We start from the raw sequence: 18,817 nt of genomic DNA on the forward strand, positions 1-18,817 counted from the left end.
AGTATAGGACACACGTCTTCCATCACTAGTGTTGGGAAACTTTGGTCATACCAATCCCATTACGAATCCACAATAACTACCCATGAAATTTTACATGTGATGTTTGTCATAAACTTGAACTCAAATACACAGAACACTATTTTACTGATTTTGACCTTCGTTTGTTTTCTTTGCATGTGAAAATGATGTGCAATTTTGGTTCACCTATGGCCGGTAGTCATAAAATCTAAACTCTTAAAGGAACTTGTTAAGAACTGGAGCATATTTGTGTAATAGTTGCAAAAAATAATAACTTCTTCTTAGGCTATAAAAGTTAATGACAAAATTACTTTGGAAATCCAAATGTAAATCCGATCACGATGCATTTAAAATGATGTAATCAACAACTGAAACATACAGAGAATAATTTGGAGGGGACGTTCAGTTCTGTGTGGTTCTGTCATTTACTTAGTTCAATACAAAAACATGTTGGTCATCATCTCACAACACAGCAGGCTATCCATTAAGATCTAATTGATCATCAGATAGAATGGAAGGAAGAAATGGAGTTGATAATGGTGAGAGAAACCATTTTGTCTCACTCCCATTACAGAGTAACAACATTCTTGTTTAGTTATTATTCTCCTGTGACTATGAAAACACAAACTGAAGGGCCACATGCTGCACTCCACTTTCCCACTAAAAAAACTTTCAGTTCTCATAATAGACCCGGGGAATTTCATAAGCCATTAGGTGCATGTACACTGACAATTTTATTAAAAAAAAAAAAAAAAAAAAAAACTATTTTACTGAAAATAAGTAAAACAGCTCAATGAAGGAAAAAGTATGAGATTAATATTCACTCTTCATTAATTTGATACCATCTTATAGCCTCAGGTAAATTATCACCATACACATCTAAACATATAAGTAGTCAAATGAGAATGTCACTTCAATAAGATTATGCTGCCTCTCACCCCCTACATGTTTTCCTAAAATATTAATGAGATTTAAAGCTATAAAAATAATTTCATATTAGTACTCGTACCACAACGAATCATTGTGGGACTTCTTTTCCCGCTGATGCAGTATCAAGACACTGACCTCAATTAGACTGGAGCTGATTAATTTCACCACATTTAGAAATTATTTGTGGGGATCACCTGAAATCATGTCTGAGTTAACTGGAAAAGCATTCACATCTGGTTCATTTCACAATAAAAGACATTTGCAAAAATTCTTATTTAGCCAAAAGAAAGAGATTCCAGTAGGCCTCAGCATGAAATCTGCATTCAGTGATATTAAATAAAACCTGCATTCTTGCTGCTGAATCAATCCTTAAACTTAAACTTCATGCTGGGATTCAAACTCCTAGGATATGTTTGCAGGCTCTTCTCCAGTTTAGGGCTTGCAGCCACAAGATGGTGGTTGTATCACAATAAATTTAGAAAAGTTAAAGGGATGTGAATCCTTTGATTGCTGTACTGTGAGGTTACAATAAGATTTCAGTACCTTTAAAACTATGGCAATCACTGCACACTTTATAGAACACAGAAATGTGTTATGAATTGACATTTTGAATGTGGCAACAAGAATGTTGGTTGACAGATACTAGAAAAGCATGAGCCTGGTAATCAATGACATGTAATGGCAAAAAGTACAATTGTAAGAATGTAACAAAGTCACTGCTAACATTTCTTACCCTGTCTCCCTCCGCAACACAACCAAGCAACCTTACATGCAAGCCACACATCCATTCAGCTCCCCAGGGCCCAAACCAATCTCTCCTGTCTTTATGTAGGCAGTGTCTCTGCTTCAAACTGCATCAAAGCCATTAATCCATCTGCCGAACATGACTATGACTGATCTGGTTGCCAAACAATCAATTTGTACCTCTCTCCCACTCGCTCCTCTGGTGTGGAAGTACAAAATATCATGAAATGGTATCAATGGTATAGTTCCAGCACAATGAAATAATAGAGTAATAAGGCAATCGCTGTTTGACCTTGGAGGACAGTTAATTCATCTGCCCATCTGTCTTAATTATTTCTTCTGAAATAGATACAGAAGACAACCTGAACATTTCATTCATCCCCGGATGACATTTCCATTTTTTATCTGAAGGGAGATGCCATTTTTCTTTTGGGATGCTGCATTTCTTTTCCATCATGATTTTTTGGGATTGGTCAAAAAAAAAAAAAAAAACATGAATGAAGATGAATCAGTTTGCTGAACTTAAATCTCGAGGTCAGGGCCAAGTGAGTGAAGACTGAAGAGAGAAAGCTGAACGTGAACCTTTGTGAGAGCAGTTTACAGCACATAAAACAATACTCAACTAATTGCAAAGCGTACCAAAAAATAGTTGCATTGAAAATGAATAGTTCAATTAATTAAAAAAAAAAAAAACAAAAAAAAAAAAAACCCTCAGGTTCAATGGGGAATCAAAAATAACACAGAACTAGCCTGTATGAGAAAACCAAGTAGGAGACAGGCCTTGACTGTATGCAGCCATGACACAGAGGGAAAGCTACTAGGTAGTTCTGGAAACACAGAAGTAAACAGCAGCGGCATAAATCTCTGTAAACAAGAAGTAAAATATAATAGATTATTAACCAAATGCTAAGAAAAAAAACAACAAAAAATCAGGAACTAAGGTCGAGCAAATGTAACTTCCAACTAAGCATATTAAAAAAATAGAATGAACTACAAGGAATCTTACACTTAAGAATTGGACTGAATATGAAAAGACTGATGAATCCTAAAATAAAGAGAAACACAAGACCAAAGCTCATGAAACTTTTCATGCACAAAATTGTGGGCAATAAAGCTCATTCTGATCCTGATACTTTTTAAGGTCTTTATAAACACTACCTTCAAAGATTTACACGGTGAATGATGTGGATTGCATATTATAATACTAAATAAAACCCACTCTTAAAACAAAATCTGACCCAGACCCTCAGTGTTAGAGGGCCTGGGTAATTTATGTCATCAGAAATTAAGTCATTAGTTTAATTTTCATATTCAAGTTTTTGCAAAAGCAAGGTTAGGTCAAACACAATTTCACCTTTGGACCTTTTCAGTAGGAGTTTGGTCTTTGAAGAACTTTTCACAGTCTGATTTTTTTCCCCCCTTCATATCTAGGATATCACAGCAACGTCTATTTAGTATTTGTTGTGGAGATTTCATAATCAGAAAGAAATTAGCAACATTTAAAAGTAGAAACATTAGAACAAATCTCTGTTCCTGGCATTGTAATACTTTGGTTCAAGCCTTTTAATAAAGGGTTGACAAAAGTAAAGACCTCTAAAGTGGGTAATAACTGAAGTGAAGTTTGTTGGCGAAGTGAAATCTGTGCCTCTGCCTGTCCTTCAGGGCTAAATCACTGAAGTCTGAAGCTGACTGCTGTCACTAAGCAGCAGTTGGAGGGACTTGTGGCTTGTCAGTCTCAGATGGTTTTTTCAGCGGGAGTTTGGTATGTGACAGATGATTCAAAACCAAAGTGGAGTGCTGACTGCCAGACACTGAAAGACCCAGGCTTTGATGTAGAATGATGTCAGAGAACATCTTTTTCTCTCTTTTTCACACTTGTTCATATTTCATATTTGCTAAGGTGCACTATAAAAAGAGATTTATTTTATCAGCTCATACCTGAATAAATTTTTTCTAATTAAGGAAGCGTTCCTCAACAGGGTGTTCCAGAAGAACGACAAATCCTTGAAAATTTTGTCCTTTTGATCATGTTACCACCACAAATTTCAGTGTTTTCAGCTGGATTTTATTTGATCAGCACAAAGGAGCACTCTGTTGTAAATGTAAAATCATTCATCCTCTTCAACGTTTGGTGACTTTACTTTGTAGAACCAGTTTTCTTGACAATTCCAGATGCAAGTGGATCATGTCTCTATTAGCTCTGTCATTTTTCCAGCCTCCAACAGATTTTTGTCCAGGAATAATCAATGTTTAGCTTTGTCATCCCATCATCTCTGAACAGTTTCACTGTCCTCCTAAGGAACTCCTACACCACAGCATGACGCTGCCTCCACCTTTTGTTACTGGGTGCGTTCAGGATTATGTGCAGTGTTTGTTTTACTTTGGGTTTGCTGTGCAAAACCCATTTCAGTTTTGGAAGAATGGGTTGCACAGTGCTATGTGAAATGTTTAATGCTCAAAATGTGTATAAACACACATTTCAGATTTTATTTTTTGTTTAAAGAAAAGGAAACAATTTACCCTTTTCATTTCTCCTCACAGTGATGGAATGATTTCTTTCTCTAACACCTAAAATCACAATAAAAAAACAAAAATACAGTACAATTTATGGCTGCAATGTTTCAAAAAATATTAAAAAGTTTAAGCAATAGTGGGACTTTTTCAAAGTACTGAACCATAATGCCTTGACCAGCATGAAGATTTTGAACAGACCAAAACGAGAGAAAACGCACAGCAGGGGGGACCCAGAGAAGAACACTGAGTTTGATGTGTCCCTTTCGGATGTTTCAGGCTTCCAGCAGCCTCACGGATAAAGACGCCCACAGTGAGGCATGTGAGAATGCAAAGGAGGCCATCTGATAGCAGCGAGCAGAAGGTAGAAAAGTGTGTGTGTGTGTGTGTGTGTGTGTGTGTGTGTGTGTGTCTGGTGAGAGGCAGCCTTGGAGCATTTGTCAGGAGGCAGCGACAAAAGGAGGGGTGGAAGGGGCCTTGCTCGCCACTATTCAGAGACAATTTGTAAGCCTGGCTGTTGAAGTCAGGCCAAAGACTCGTGAACAGCTGGAGCCCCACCGTGATTGATAAATGTGGGCCTCAAAGAACTTCATTTTGATATGAATGAAGACAAAAGCATGACAACATTCGGCGAGCGTTTAATATTACCGTCATTAAGTGGCGACGGTGGACGAGCGCCCTGTCGTCAGCTGGGAATACGCAATGCCAAAAGGGAGGTCCTCCTGGTAATTAACATTTTTATAGCAAAAAAAAACCTGTTTTGGAACAGATTTGTAATTAATTCAGGTTTCAAGCTTATTAAAAGAACACTTAATCTGCTTTTAGAGGTTTACATTACACAAAGGAGTAATTATCAGAAAGCAATGTCCCTTTGATGGCAAAGCCATGCATTTTGAGACAATTTCTTAAAAGATTTTTATTTGTTTATTTATTTATTTTTTTTAAGTTTCGTAATACTTTGGAAGTCCTGTGGTCTGACTCCATGCAGGACATTTTGTCATTCTAATCACACCATAACCAAATTACAGCACGTATCGACTGTGCGCCATAAAGAGATGTTGCTGCTTCTCCGTCACAGGCTTTTGCAGACGTTGTGACCCATGCTCACATGGGTCAGCGCAAACATGGCTGACCAGCTCCGATACACGCAGTTACTGGGTTCACTGGCTGTTAAACCTCTTTATTAACACCTGATTTATTTTTCATCACGCCTAAGATTAAAAAAAAATAAATAAAAAATTCCTTCCAGTTGGGATTTTTGTAAAACAAGGAAATTCATTCCCTTTTTGCCTATTGATTGCACATTTTCAAATAAAGCATTTTATCAACATAGGGTGGGATTTTTCATCTGTTTTATAGAACTGAGAGAGTAAACTATGCACATCCATCCCTGACCTATTTAATGGCTGAATAGTGCCAAAGACCTACTTGAGTAAAATTGAAAAGTTTTCCACCATTAAGTGATATATATGGCTGTGACTGAGGTCCATAAAAATTGAGAATTGTTCTGTTTTAATTTAAATTCCATCCGAGACACTCCTCAAAGTGACAAAAGAGGGGTGGGGGTGGGTGGGGGGGACATCCATCCGGTAATACAGTTGAGAATTTGCTGCCAGGACTCACGATGAATGAGTGAATACTGATGAAGTTTGAAATAATAATAAAAAAAATAACTCCATCGCGTACTGGTTTCTACATCACTTCAGTGGAGGATGGGATGGAGAAAGGAGAGGGGAGTGGGCTTTTTCTAGGTTTCCATGGAGAGAGGCACCTTTCTCAATATTCAGAATCCCAGTGTTCTGTGCCGACTTTCAAAAGGAGATCAATCTCACTTTGAAGCGCTGGAGACTTCATTTGTTTGTGAAGGATGTGAGGTGCTGCCTAAATGACTACGCCAATTCTTCAAAACCCACTTGCAGTTGACACCCGGTGGCTCTGAATTCATTGTGCCTTCTTTTTTATTTTGAGGGTGAGGGGGGGTGTACTCAAGTTCACAGACACATGACTGAGTCCAGCATTCTGACGATAAAAGGTTTAGCCTGCTGGCAGATCTGTTTTCACCAAAAGATGATAAGCTGAGGTCAGAAATAGAAACTGTACCAAAAAAAAAAAAAAATACATAAACGCACAAGAAATGCTACATTAAAAACAACTAACGGAGATTTGCCAATCAGGCTTTTCATGTCTTATACCAGTTTTTTTTTTAAGTTTTTTTTTTTAGATTTGAGCTGCTCATACAGTTTCATTTACTTTTCAACTAAAATATATGTCCATAGGGTTCTTTACATGAGCCATAGATTTGAGTCCAACTGAAAATTAAATAACTACAAATGTAACTGTGTTTATGCATAGATTTATAACCTTTACCTGATTTTTATCGGATTTGAGAAAACTGCATCAAAAAAAAAATTGTGGTGTTCTTTGTTTTGGTGCTGTTAATAAAATGGGTAATAAATACGATTATTCATTGACAAGCAACAAAAAAAATGGCTGATTCCATTCCCAGCGCAATAGAGTAAGGCATCTTTCTAATTTTAAACTAAATAATCCTAAAAAAAAAATGGGACCAGTTAAATATGCCATTAGCAATATGTTGTTTTCATTTATTTATTTTTATCTTTTTAATTGCTGATGTAATACTGAAATGTCTCTGACATGTTTAATAGTTTGCTATTCACAGAAAAATTCAAAATCAGATTATGTCATTTGTTTTGCTTTTTGCCAACATTGATGGATATTTGGTCCTTCATGATGAAAAGAAAAACAAACCATAATATTGTTGAACGCTTAATTATTCTATTATAAACACATAATGTTTATAATATTATGTGTTATAAACACATAATATTTATATGTGTTTATAATATAAATATATTATAAAGTTCCTTTTATTAAAAAATAAAAGGAACTTAAAAGTGTGTGCAATAACCCTAACTAGCCAGAATTACATGCTTTTTTTTTTAATCTACCAATAAGGTGTAAATGTAATAATTATGACATTAATGGTTTTTAAGGCACAAAGTTTAAAAAATAAAATAAAATAAATGCTAAAATAACATGAAATAAAACAGGGTAAGAGGTTCAGAGAAGAAAATCTCATTCAGTCTCAAGAATAAAATCGTTCCTTGGTGAGTAATCTAGTCTACAAAAAAGAAAAAAACAAAACAAAAACAAAAAAACTGGGAATTTCTCAAAATTTAAACATTTGCCATCAATCAATTACGTTACATTACGTGACCATTCAAATTAGTTAGGGAAACACAAACGACATGAAGCAAAAGATTCTGACGCAAATTCTACAGTGTCGTATGATTTCTTAGAGGAAATTTCAGAATAAGAACTGAGCATAAATATAATGTCCAAGACGGATTGCGGTTTAACTTTTGTTTAAATGTTTTCTTGGTTTCTGTCTGAAGACTAAAGAAAGGACTTTGATGGTGAAAAGAAAAATAACAGATTATTTCAAAGTTTCAACCGTAACAGTCAGTTCTCTGATCCGAACTGCCTTGTCGTCATCTTTGCGAACCAGAAAGTCTCTCTTGACCTGCATTTCTCATCTCAGCTGATCAGTTTTGGATTTGATTCCAGCCAGTCAAAAATATTCTTGGCTTGTTTCACCCAAGACTTCCCTTTTTATTTTTGCCCTATTTCTTTAAGCCAGGGCAGGACAAATCACCAGCCTGATCAGCCAAATCTAAGCTTAGGGTTAGCCAATAGAAAAAAAAAATAAATAAATATTTGAAACACAATTTATCATTTAAAGTTAACAAATCATAGATTATTTTAAAATGCTTCCTGAATCAGAAATATAGTGTGGAACCGTTTAAATACGAGGCAGACAGGCGTTCTCAGAATATATCTTTCAAACAAAACTCTTCAGGGTTATAATAACATTAAAACATTTTGAAGATTCATGAGTAATAAGTTGTTTGGCCATTAAAAAGGTGATCTAAGGATGTTTGAATAAACACATAAAGACGTGTGAAAGGTCATATTTGACGCGTTTGTGGTGACTTCATATTAATTTTATCAGAATGTACTGAGAAGAAGGCTTTAATAGACATTCAATAAATGGTAATTAACTTTGTGAAAATAGTATTTGTGTGAATGCGTGACTAGTTCCTCACATGTTTGAAACTGTATCTGTTATCTTTTTATAATATGTTGAGTATTTTTACTAGATTACAACCCACACTTTCTTTTTATTAGATTAGCCACAGCATGCTTAAAAACAAACAAACAAACAAACAAACAAACAAACAAACAAACAAACCTTCTAGAATAAGTAATGTAAATATGTTTACAGTGATTTTTATTTGAAGCAGAGTAAACATTTCTGCTGCTTAATAGAGTTACACCATCTGTTATGAATGGTGGTCTGATTTCCAGCATTACTAGGAACTTCCTGAGTGGCCCGGGCTTAAGGAGCAGCACGCTGAGCCATTCTTCTCCCAGTTTTAGCGGTGCAATGGCCCGTTCCTTTCCCTCACAGTGTGTTTAGATGAGGACCCTCCATGTCTGCTCAGTTGTGCCTGGTTTACCAACACTATTGATTGCAGGTGATGTTCTGGACAGAGTCCATCTGACCTCTGTAGAGGCTTAAATACATCATTGTCCAGAGAGCGGCCTCCTGAGACTTCAGTTATACTGTGTGTGCAGCACTGATGAAGTGGCAACACACACACACGCACACACACACACACACAAAAAAAAGTCAAGAGGACACATGGATAAGCACTTCTTACTCCTTTTCACTGCTCTGCAAAATCTAAAAATACGGCTGGAGGAAAGATAACAACTCGGCGTCGGCTTTTTCCTCAGCAAAGCGGCTCGGACATTTGTCGGCTGGACACAGAAAACGCGATAAGGGGAAGCTGAGGCGTCTCAGAGCATGTTGCGATTACATCGTCCTTCTCTTATCGTCGTTATCAGGCTGATCTGCTCGTCTTTGTTGCTTTGCTGTGAGTTCTAATTGGTTTTATTAATCAGCAATCATGTTAACAGTCTCGCTAATCTGTGTCGCAACCGTTTGTTTCATATACACCTCAGAGGCATTGATGGAAATCCAATGAGACATAAGTTTACCTGCCATGAAAGTACCCCAGCAGCAGCCAGCAGCACAATGTAAGGGGCTAAGGGGGTAGGCTTTAAATTAATTAACATCAAAGCTCTTGTAGCACTTTATTTCTATAAACAAACGTTCTAATGCATGGTAATTAATTAAATATGCCAAGCTTCCTCTCTTTTCATGCTTAGTTTTGTTCCTGTTATATTGTTTCGAATGTTTATCTCCAGCTAGTTGACATGTCAGTCCATGACTAAAGGATGAAAATCATGCTTTGTCTTATTTTCGTATAATGAGCCTAATTTGTAAAATTACAGTGTTTTATTCTGAGAATTAGAATTGAGCTCAAAGATCTAACTCTTTACCATTTGAGATTTTACTGTTGATATTAATTATTTGTTTTCTTTCTTTAGAAAGTACTCCTTAGTCTCCTCCATTTGCCCCAATTCATAAGCAATCAGATGAACAAATAATAATAAAAAAGGCAAATTCCTTCAAACAGGCTGTGATGGGTGCAATAAAACATGAACTCAAGGGCATCAAGTAAATGTTTTAGTAAAAATGTCAGTTTGATTGAACAGCACTTATCATTGTAATTTATTTGTTTAATACAATGTGCATAAAATGTGTATTTCATAGAAAATAAATGAACTGTGTCAATTTCTCCTTTCAATTCCATTGAGTTCAATACAATTCACTATGATTCTTTTCGGTTTAATCAAATCAGTACAAATAAAAAATAAATAAATAAAAAAAATCAGTTTAATTCAGGTCACTTTATTTATTAATACAACACCGGATAACATGTGACATCACAAGCCACTTTACAGGACAGACAGGTTGTGTTCACATATAGTTGTAGACTCTAAATCAGTTCAATTCACATCAATTCAAATCATTCCAGTATAATTCAGTCATATGATCATAATCCAGTTAAAAAATACAAACCAATTTGAGCCTTATTGCAGAAAAGGCAATGCAAGTTTAATTGCGTAACTCATAGCAATTCAGGCAATTCAATGTACATTACATGATGAAAACCTAAAACAACAAACATTACGTTTTCTCAAATGTTATCAAAAATCATCATCATAAAATATTTGAATGAGCATTAAATTACTCTATGTTCCAGATATTAATTAAAGGCAATTTGAAACAAACTGGGATTTTAGCTTTGATTTGAAGGAACTCTGGTTTCTTTTTGTTTTTTGTTTTGTTTTTGATTAATTCGGATTAGACCTGAACCAGAACACCAGATTTCAAGCCTAAATAGTAGTGAAGCTTCGTCCTGAGTCCTTAATCATTTGTCTTTTGGTCCAAAAATAGTTGGTCCAAAAACTTTAGTTTTTCTTTTTCTACGCAGCTGGACAAAGTTATTGCACGTTATTGCATTTACTTGGTTTAAGCCTTTGCTTAACCCTTTAATGGATTTATATTCACCCGGTGACATTGTAATTAGAGCTGTGCATCATTTGTGTAGTTGTGGTAACAAGTCTTGTTACCTTGTTATACTGTGAGCTAGCAGAAGCATACAGACATGAAATAAGGAAGGCCCAAAGATGGAACCTTGGGGCAACCCGCATGTAATGTGCACAAAGACCCCCTGTTCTTTAGGTAAGACTCAAACCAGACCCCGAATGTCCAGCCCAGCACTCCAGTCGCACAACAAGACGCCTCCTTTTGTTTCCCAGATTCACATTTTATATCTGCACTGCTCAAATGCCCAGCTCTGCATCAGAGACGCTCATGGTTGATGATTTTCAAATTTATTCACAGCTCTTCCAAATGAAGGGCACAAAAGGCTGAGCAATCAGTCCAAGGCTGGCTGCTTTTGGCCCAGAGAGGAGAGCGATACTTTGCAAGTGGAAGGCAAGCATGGCTGATCTGAATCATGAAGAATAATGTTTAGCCTGGCACATGATTAGGGATGTTAATTTCTTTGCAGTGGGGGTAGGGGCAAAGGGGGCTGGCACTTGATGATGTCACTTTGACTATTTGAACAATCTGGCAGGCCCAATGCTGGAAAAAAAAAAAAAAAAAACACTGCTCAATTTGCTGGGGCTCCTGCTCCATTTGCCTGTTAATGAGCGCTGTTGTTGGAGGTACCCATGTGTACCATGTCATGAGGTGAGCAGGCAGCACCTTCATCTGACGCTCTGACCACAGAGGAAAATGGCAGCCGCTGTGACAGATGTTTCTGCAGTCCTGGGGAGGAGGCCATGAGAGACCTGTACAGTCAGAGGGCCTGGATGAATCGCTTGCAACAACTGCTGCGACATGTGTTCACCTCTGTGTACATCCAGCTCACTCTGAAACAAGGAGGCTGCTCTTTCTTCAAAAAGACAACAAAAACAACAAGCGAACGTCAACGTGACTAAATGAAGATGTGATGAACTTGGAGTTTAAAACAGTATGCGTGCACATATATATATATATATATATATATATGTATATGTATTTTTTTAAAAACCCAAGAACGTATTTCAGTTTAAAGCATTAAAGTGTTGTGTCCTGGTGTTTCATTCAGAGGGAGGAGCCCTCAGTGTCACAGGATTAATGGTCAGGGTAAACTCATTACGTTACAGCATGACAATAGCACTTAATTACTAATGAAAGGATGGGCACACACTGCAGCCTGGTCTAGTGGATTACTTGATCTATCACTGAATAAACCATCCAAGGGACTCATTTTAAACTTAAAATGTTACTTTGACAAGGGATGTTGAGAAACAAGTTTTTTTTTTTTTGAGCTTTGATTAGCAGCAGGGAGAAGGAACTTGGTGCTTTTGTTAATTATGACTTTGTTGTTAATAGTGTACCCGGAATTTCAGGATGGCCTTTCGGTTTAGTTTGTCGGCCAAGTTTCACAATGTTCTCAGTTTTCCTATTTTCTTTCTGTTTCTTATATTTTGTTCTCTAGCAAACCTCTTAGGCCTTTCACACTACAACTGTATTTATAAAGAGATTAGACTACACACACACACGGACTGCATTTTCTTTGTAGCTGACTTCTGGGGAGTGTCGTTTTCAGGGGATTTCGTTCTGCAATATTGAAAACAAATGCATATGCCACACTGTTCAGAATATAGGTAAAAAAACAAAAACTGAATATTTTTCTTTAATTTGACAACTATGCTATGGCTTGTGGGTTTATTGCATACATCCTGCACAAAACAGAGTGACGTTTGAGGCTGCAACATTATAAAATGACAAATATTCAATGAATATGAGTATTTTTGAAAAATATTTGTGCTTAATATTAAAAAAAAAAAAAATCTCGACAAACTCTGAAAACAGAGCTGGCCACACGTTGAATGAAATTTGTGAGTAGTTCTTTTGTACTCTGCAACAGCATTACCCCATGGATTAATAGTGCCAGCCATAAAAAAAAGACAGGCAACTGGACTGAATTTCAATGACGAAAACACCGATCTGATAGAAGTATAAATACAGTGTAATTCAGCAAGGTTTCATGCCTGGTTAAGCATGTACATGTTCTGGCAGGCCCACTAACTGATACTACTTCAGAGCAATATTTCAGAGCACATCAACATCCTGGTGAAATTAACTCTGATGTGTGAGCAGACCGCGGGTCCGACGCTCTGAGCTGTCTCATGATTATATAGAGACGGATAGAGCGGAGTTGTGCAGGAAAACTCCCCGCAGTCTGCAAGCTGTCTTGGCAAATTTAAATACACCTCTGAGAAAAAAACGGATGGCAAAAAAACAAAAACAAAAAAAACAAAAAACAAAAACAAACGCTCTCTAATGTTTGCACTGCTGGAAAATAGGTAATAGATGCGACGCCCTGAGAGTGTTTTCAGAGGCAGTTGGTTTTTCCTGTCTGATTGCTGAATCTGGGGTTGATATACAGATGTAAATTCGCTGCTCAGGAGCACACTCCTCCGCCTCCTCTTTTCCCTCCCTCTGTCTTCTCTTCCATCTGGCAGACAATAGTTTAAAATTCTTAATCCATGAGCAACCATTGAACATTAGTGCAGTGCAAATTACAGATGTTTTACGGCCCTCCCCCCCCACCCTCCTCCCTCTATATTTTTTCCCCTGTTTTGATCTGTGCATCCCACTGTCACTCAGTGTCGCATGCACATCCCTTGCTCCTCTGCATTCATTAGACACCCTGTGCCATCATGGCACCATATGACACTGTCATCATTTGGTAATTAAACCTTTGCTCGTTTAAATATGAAAAGCTGGCAAGGGTGTGATCATAAACAATGTTGCGCAAAGCAGATTTGCCAGACTAAATGAGAATCCGAGCAGCATCATGCCAAAGATGTTTTATTTATTACTAATTCAGGGAGCCTACGCAGTTTGGAAAAGAATGGAGTTTGATGCGAATCTTGCATGAAAAAATATTTATGTCCCTTGGCCTTCCTTTACCCATCCATCCATCCATCCATTCATCCATTCATTCATCCATCTGAGAAAATTTTGATTTTCATGTATAACTTACGATCATCTCTTGGACCAAATCAAAACTGAAAATAAATGTAATAAAAGTGACTCTTTTGCCACACAAAAGAGTCACTGTGACTCATTAGATGTTATGCAAACAGGCCCAGAAACATCTATTGCAATGGTCCTAGTCACAGCCTCTCCCTGTTCAGTGATAATATATGCAATAACACTTGGACGGAAGAGGGACTTTTAAATTCTACCTCTCAATCACAAATACTGCGCATAACATCGGAGCACTGTTCAGCCTCCTATCTTATAAACACAGTTGTACGCCTGATCATGTTGGACCTCCAGACAATAAAATTTCCTCCGCGCATGCAGGACGAGCCTCAGCCCCGGCTCTCATCTCCATTCACAGAGGCCTCCGTCACTGAAGATTTAGTCAAACGGCTGTGAAGAGGAGGGTATAGCCCGTGCCATTACAAGCCAAACCACGGCTTTTTATTGCCGCCTAACAATCTTCCTCAGAGTCGTCCTTTTAGCGCGGCTCTGGGTTGAGAAAGTGCATGGGAGGAGGCCATTCAGTCACATTATGGCTTTCCATAGATCAAGGTCACAATTTTCATGATCATTACACCACTGAAGGTGACAGGAAGCATTTACAGAAGTGATCAGGAGCTTATGTGGGAGTTGCTCATCCGTAGATTTCTGTGGAGAGGAAGATGTGTGTGTACACAGCACCCCACCCCCACCCTCTACGCACGCACACACACAAACTAATCAGCCAATCACACAGTGCAGCCATCATTCCTCATATTATCATGAAATCATCGCACTAAAGAAAGCAAGGGCAAAGACAGAGGGAAGAGGAACAAAAACAAACTGACAAAAGGGGGGAATTAGTAGTGGTGCCACCAAGGGGAGATCAGGGGGACATTTGCCACCTCCATAAATTTACTGGCTCCCTTCCACAGTCCAACCCATCAAGGCAGTCACATGTCCGTACCAGTTTATGTAATTATTGACAGAAAGAGTTGTAGCTTTATTTATTTATTTATTTATTGATGATTATTTGTAATTGTTGTCCTTTTACAGTGTATTTATCACTGGCTCCAGAACCCACTCGGCTGCAGGTTCTCCAATGAAGTGCAAGTCAGTTGAAAAATGTATTTCATTAAAATGTGAATGTCACGTGTCATACATTTTGATATAGCTTCTTGCGTTGTTTATATCAGTTGATTTTGACTATTGTGGTTTACATCTAATGAAAACCTGAAGTTCAATAAACAGGTTGGACACCAGTAGTCTGTATATTGCAGTTATCCCTGCTGCTTGTGCACTTTTTTCTTCCACACTTTTTCCTTCCACTAAACTTTGCCTTAAAACAGCATAATGAACATCCATAAACATGTATTAATACATGTATATGGAGTTTCATGTTTTTCAATTAACTGATGAGAAGAGATGAGCTTTTTGATAACTTTTTAAAAATTTTATTTATTGAGATGAACCTCTAGGTACTGCCATGATAAAGACAATCCTGACAGTCTGTCATGGTGTTGCAGTTTCTTTGTGCTACCTCAGGATTATCAGTTGTCCCCCATGTGGCCGCCTCCCTGAAAACTTTCTGGACGCGCCTCTGGAAGTTAGAGAAACCGACTTGGCTCATAGAAACATACATTTTCTTTTTGCTCAAAGCCTGCAGCTATGGGGTGCATGACTGCTACATTATGCATGCACATGCCAAAGGCTAACACATGTCAGCGGCCCACTGGACAGAAGCTCTGTTTCCCATATTGCTGACATGTGATTGGAAGCTGTTGGCTGTCTGGTTGGGGCAGAAGCAGCTGGCAGGGCTCCGCCGAGCCGCCTCAGGCTGATCTCTGCTGCACACACAGTCACACACGCGCGCGGCAGAAGACTGATCCACTGGAGGATCCTGCTTCTCCCACAGTGATGAACACAGGGCCTTGTGGGGAGGGATGGCTCATAGTGCTGTTCCTTCATCCACTCAGAGACAGGCTTCTGTGCAGATCTGCTGCTTGTTGCAAACAGCAAAGATGATTCTCTGCCGGGCAGAACTTTGAAATGAAAGAAGAGTTAAAACACGCTGCTCAAACTGAACCTACAAACACGAGGAACCAATTTGCATGCATTTTTAGGGTAGATTTTTGATTGCTAAAAGTCTGATTTAAGTGCTTTGGAAAGCAGTTATTATAAACAACCTTCTTTGTTGTGCTACAGAAGGGCTTTTCCAGAAATAGTGCCTGCTTTCTTTAACTCCTAATCCCCTAACTAACTATCCACACTTTAAGTTACAACCAGAGGGGGCACACATTTAACTAGTCATGTGGAAACTTTGATGGGGAGGAAATGGGATTTAGTCCTTGTTCCCAGTACGATAAATGCAACACTTTTTTTTTTTAAATGACAAGATACAGTCCTATTTTTATCCGACCCTGCAGGGCACATTTAACAGTTACTTACCAAATCTGCATAATGAAGAAAAACCTATGCTTTGTCTCACAATTTAGTGGATTAAATCGTGCTGAGAGATGCAAAGACAGAGTCATACAACAACATTTTTAGTTATTTAGATATAAACGACACATAATAATAATAATAATAATAATAATAATAATAATAATAATAATAACCTTTAGTCTTTAAATCCCGTTCTCAGGGCAACTTGATCTAATTTGCATTCTGATTCTTAAAACATAAAATCTCCTAAACCGCTGGGAGTTTGTGTGTTGAATGTTGTGCAACCATCAGCTGAACAGCCGACCTGAAAACTCTACAGCTATCAGAGGAGTTTTAATTGGAGCTAAGCCGAACATGAAGGCAGGTGGTAGATTTAAAGTGATTGGGAGGCGGCTTTTTTCTTTTTTTATTTTTTTTCCTCTACCCGAATTTATTTTATACTGACAGAGAGAGAGAGAAGCAGCACGGTCCATCCTCTGTGGGTTTTATCATCTGAAATATACGCCCCTGCATGGCAATCGTAAACTTTCGCATTGACTTTTACGTCTACGGTTAATTTTTGATGATTCGCAATTAAAAGGGTGATCTGAGCGGGGTGCACTCTCAAGCAAAGCAGCAATGCGAGTTTTTTTGTTTGTTTGTTTGTTTGTTTGTTTTAAAGTACTAACATTACAGCGAGATGTCAGTTTGCAGACAAAATAAAAATATAATAATAATAATAATAATAATAATAATAATAATAATAATAATAATAATAATAATAATAATAATATAATAATAATAATAATAATACATATTTTTGTCATGTAGAACACATATCTAGAATCAAACTTGATTTGAAAGTTTTGAGAGTCAAAAAGGAATAAAACTGTAGATATTCTAAGAATATTATAGCTTTAGGTTGCAATTTTAAATGCAAATGCACAGGAAAAATATTTTCATAGTTAGTTAGTTAGTTAGTTAGTTAGTTAGTTAGTTAGTTAGTTAGTTAGTTAGTTAGTTAAAAACTTACTTAACTTGGAAAAATTCACTTGTTACAACAGAAAAAAGTTGGACATGTAACAAAGCAAAGTGGTCAAATAGACTACTATTATATTATATTATATTATATTATATTATATTATATTATATTATATTATATTATATTATATCTTTGTGCATTTTGTATTGCAATTAAATGTTTTTTTTTTTAATATGCCAGCCTATAATAAAATTACAATTATTTAAAATCTTGTTACCAGGAAGTGCAGGCAATATGCACTCATATGTAAAATGTTAACAGGATCGTGATTAGAACAGTGAATAAAACAACAGTAAGCATAAATAAAAGCAACGGGATCAGGCTCTTTAATTTTGCGTTTAAACCGGGGAGTCGATGGAAATCAGTTGCAATGATTCAATTAATTATGAACAAAATTAAAAGCCAGTGCAAAAATCAATCTTTCAGAGTGAAGCTCCATCTGCTCACGCCTGCGAGATTTGTAGTCCGGGATCCATAAAGGTATATAGTAGCCAGGATGGATGCGGTGAGGAAGTCTAACATAAACCACCGCAGTAAGGAGGTCTTTTTTTTTTAGTGGAGGTGGAGATGACATACATTTGTAACCACTGTAGTAAAAATAAATAAAAACCCAGACAGCGCTGATATTTTCAGAATTATTTATTTAAAACATGCATCCAATGAAATATTGATCTCTTAGAAATCTCGTTGTGTAAACCAACCAATAGAACCTCTCCTTTAAGACCAAAACAACTTACAACCAGAGGAGTCAGCTCCCTTCTGCAGCCAAATTCTCATCGATTGGTGACGCCGGTCTCAACGCAAGACGATCATCGAACAAGCCTGCGTTCAAAGGGAAACATTGAGATAAAACTGATAGGACAACTCTGTGAGTAAAAGGTCTTTACCAACACTCAGACGCCTCCATCCTCCTGATCCTGAGCGAGTGTGCGCCATAATGTGCGGAGCTGCATGCTGGACCAGCGATGCTGCTTCTCTCCTCTCCTCTCCTCCTCCTTCTCCTCCTCTTCCACCTCCTCCATGCCACCTCTCCTCTCTGCACAGGCCATTAAGAAGCGGGGCAAAAGATAAATTGCTCTCTGTCAATACATTACACCTCTCCTAATGGGTGCACGCCAGGCTCCGAAAACATTTTTGCAAACTCTTGACATGCGGTGGCATCGTCTTAAACGCTGCAGCTGTGAGCCAGAGAGAGAAATACAGGGTTGTGTTTGGGTTTAAAATTGGAGGCACTGCTTCTTTCCTCAAGTTTTTTTTTTATCTCAGATTTTGCCCCCTGACCCCCAGCAAAAAAAAAAAGAAAAAAAAAGGAAAAAAAAAAGAATGAAGCTAAAAGTTACAGTAACGTTTCCTGTTTAATTTGATCCTGATTGCCCCGGTTAGGAACTCTCTGACCCTCGCATTGTAATTGCTGAACAGGGTGGCCTCCTAGAATAAAGAAGAGCGAATGAAAGAGAGAGAGAGAGAGAGAGAGAGATAGAGATAGAGAAAGAGAGAGAGAGACCCGGGCCACACCGCACGTGCTGTTCAAACAAAAGTCAAACAATAAATAAAAAACACAAAATTGGGATTCCCCTCGACCCCCTATTTTCTCTCCCTCCTTAATTTTTTTTTTTTTTTTACAT

The sequence above is a fragment of the Poecilia latipinna genome, unplaced genomic scaffold, assembly GCF_001443285.1.
Source record: "Poecilia latipinna isolate Pla-1442-1.1 unplaced genomic scaffold, P_latipinna-1.0 Scaffold1269, whole genome shotgun sequence".
In the NCBI taxonomy this organism is placed as follows: Eukaryota; Metazoa; Chordata; class Actinopteri; order Cyprinodontiformes; family Poeciliidae; genus Poecilia; species Poecilia latipinna.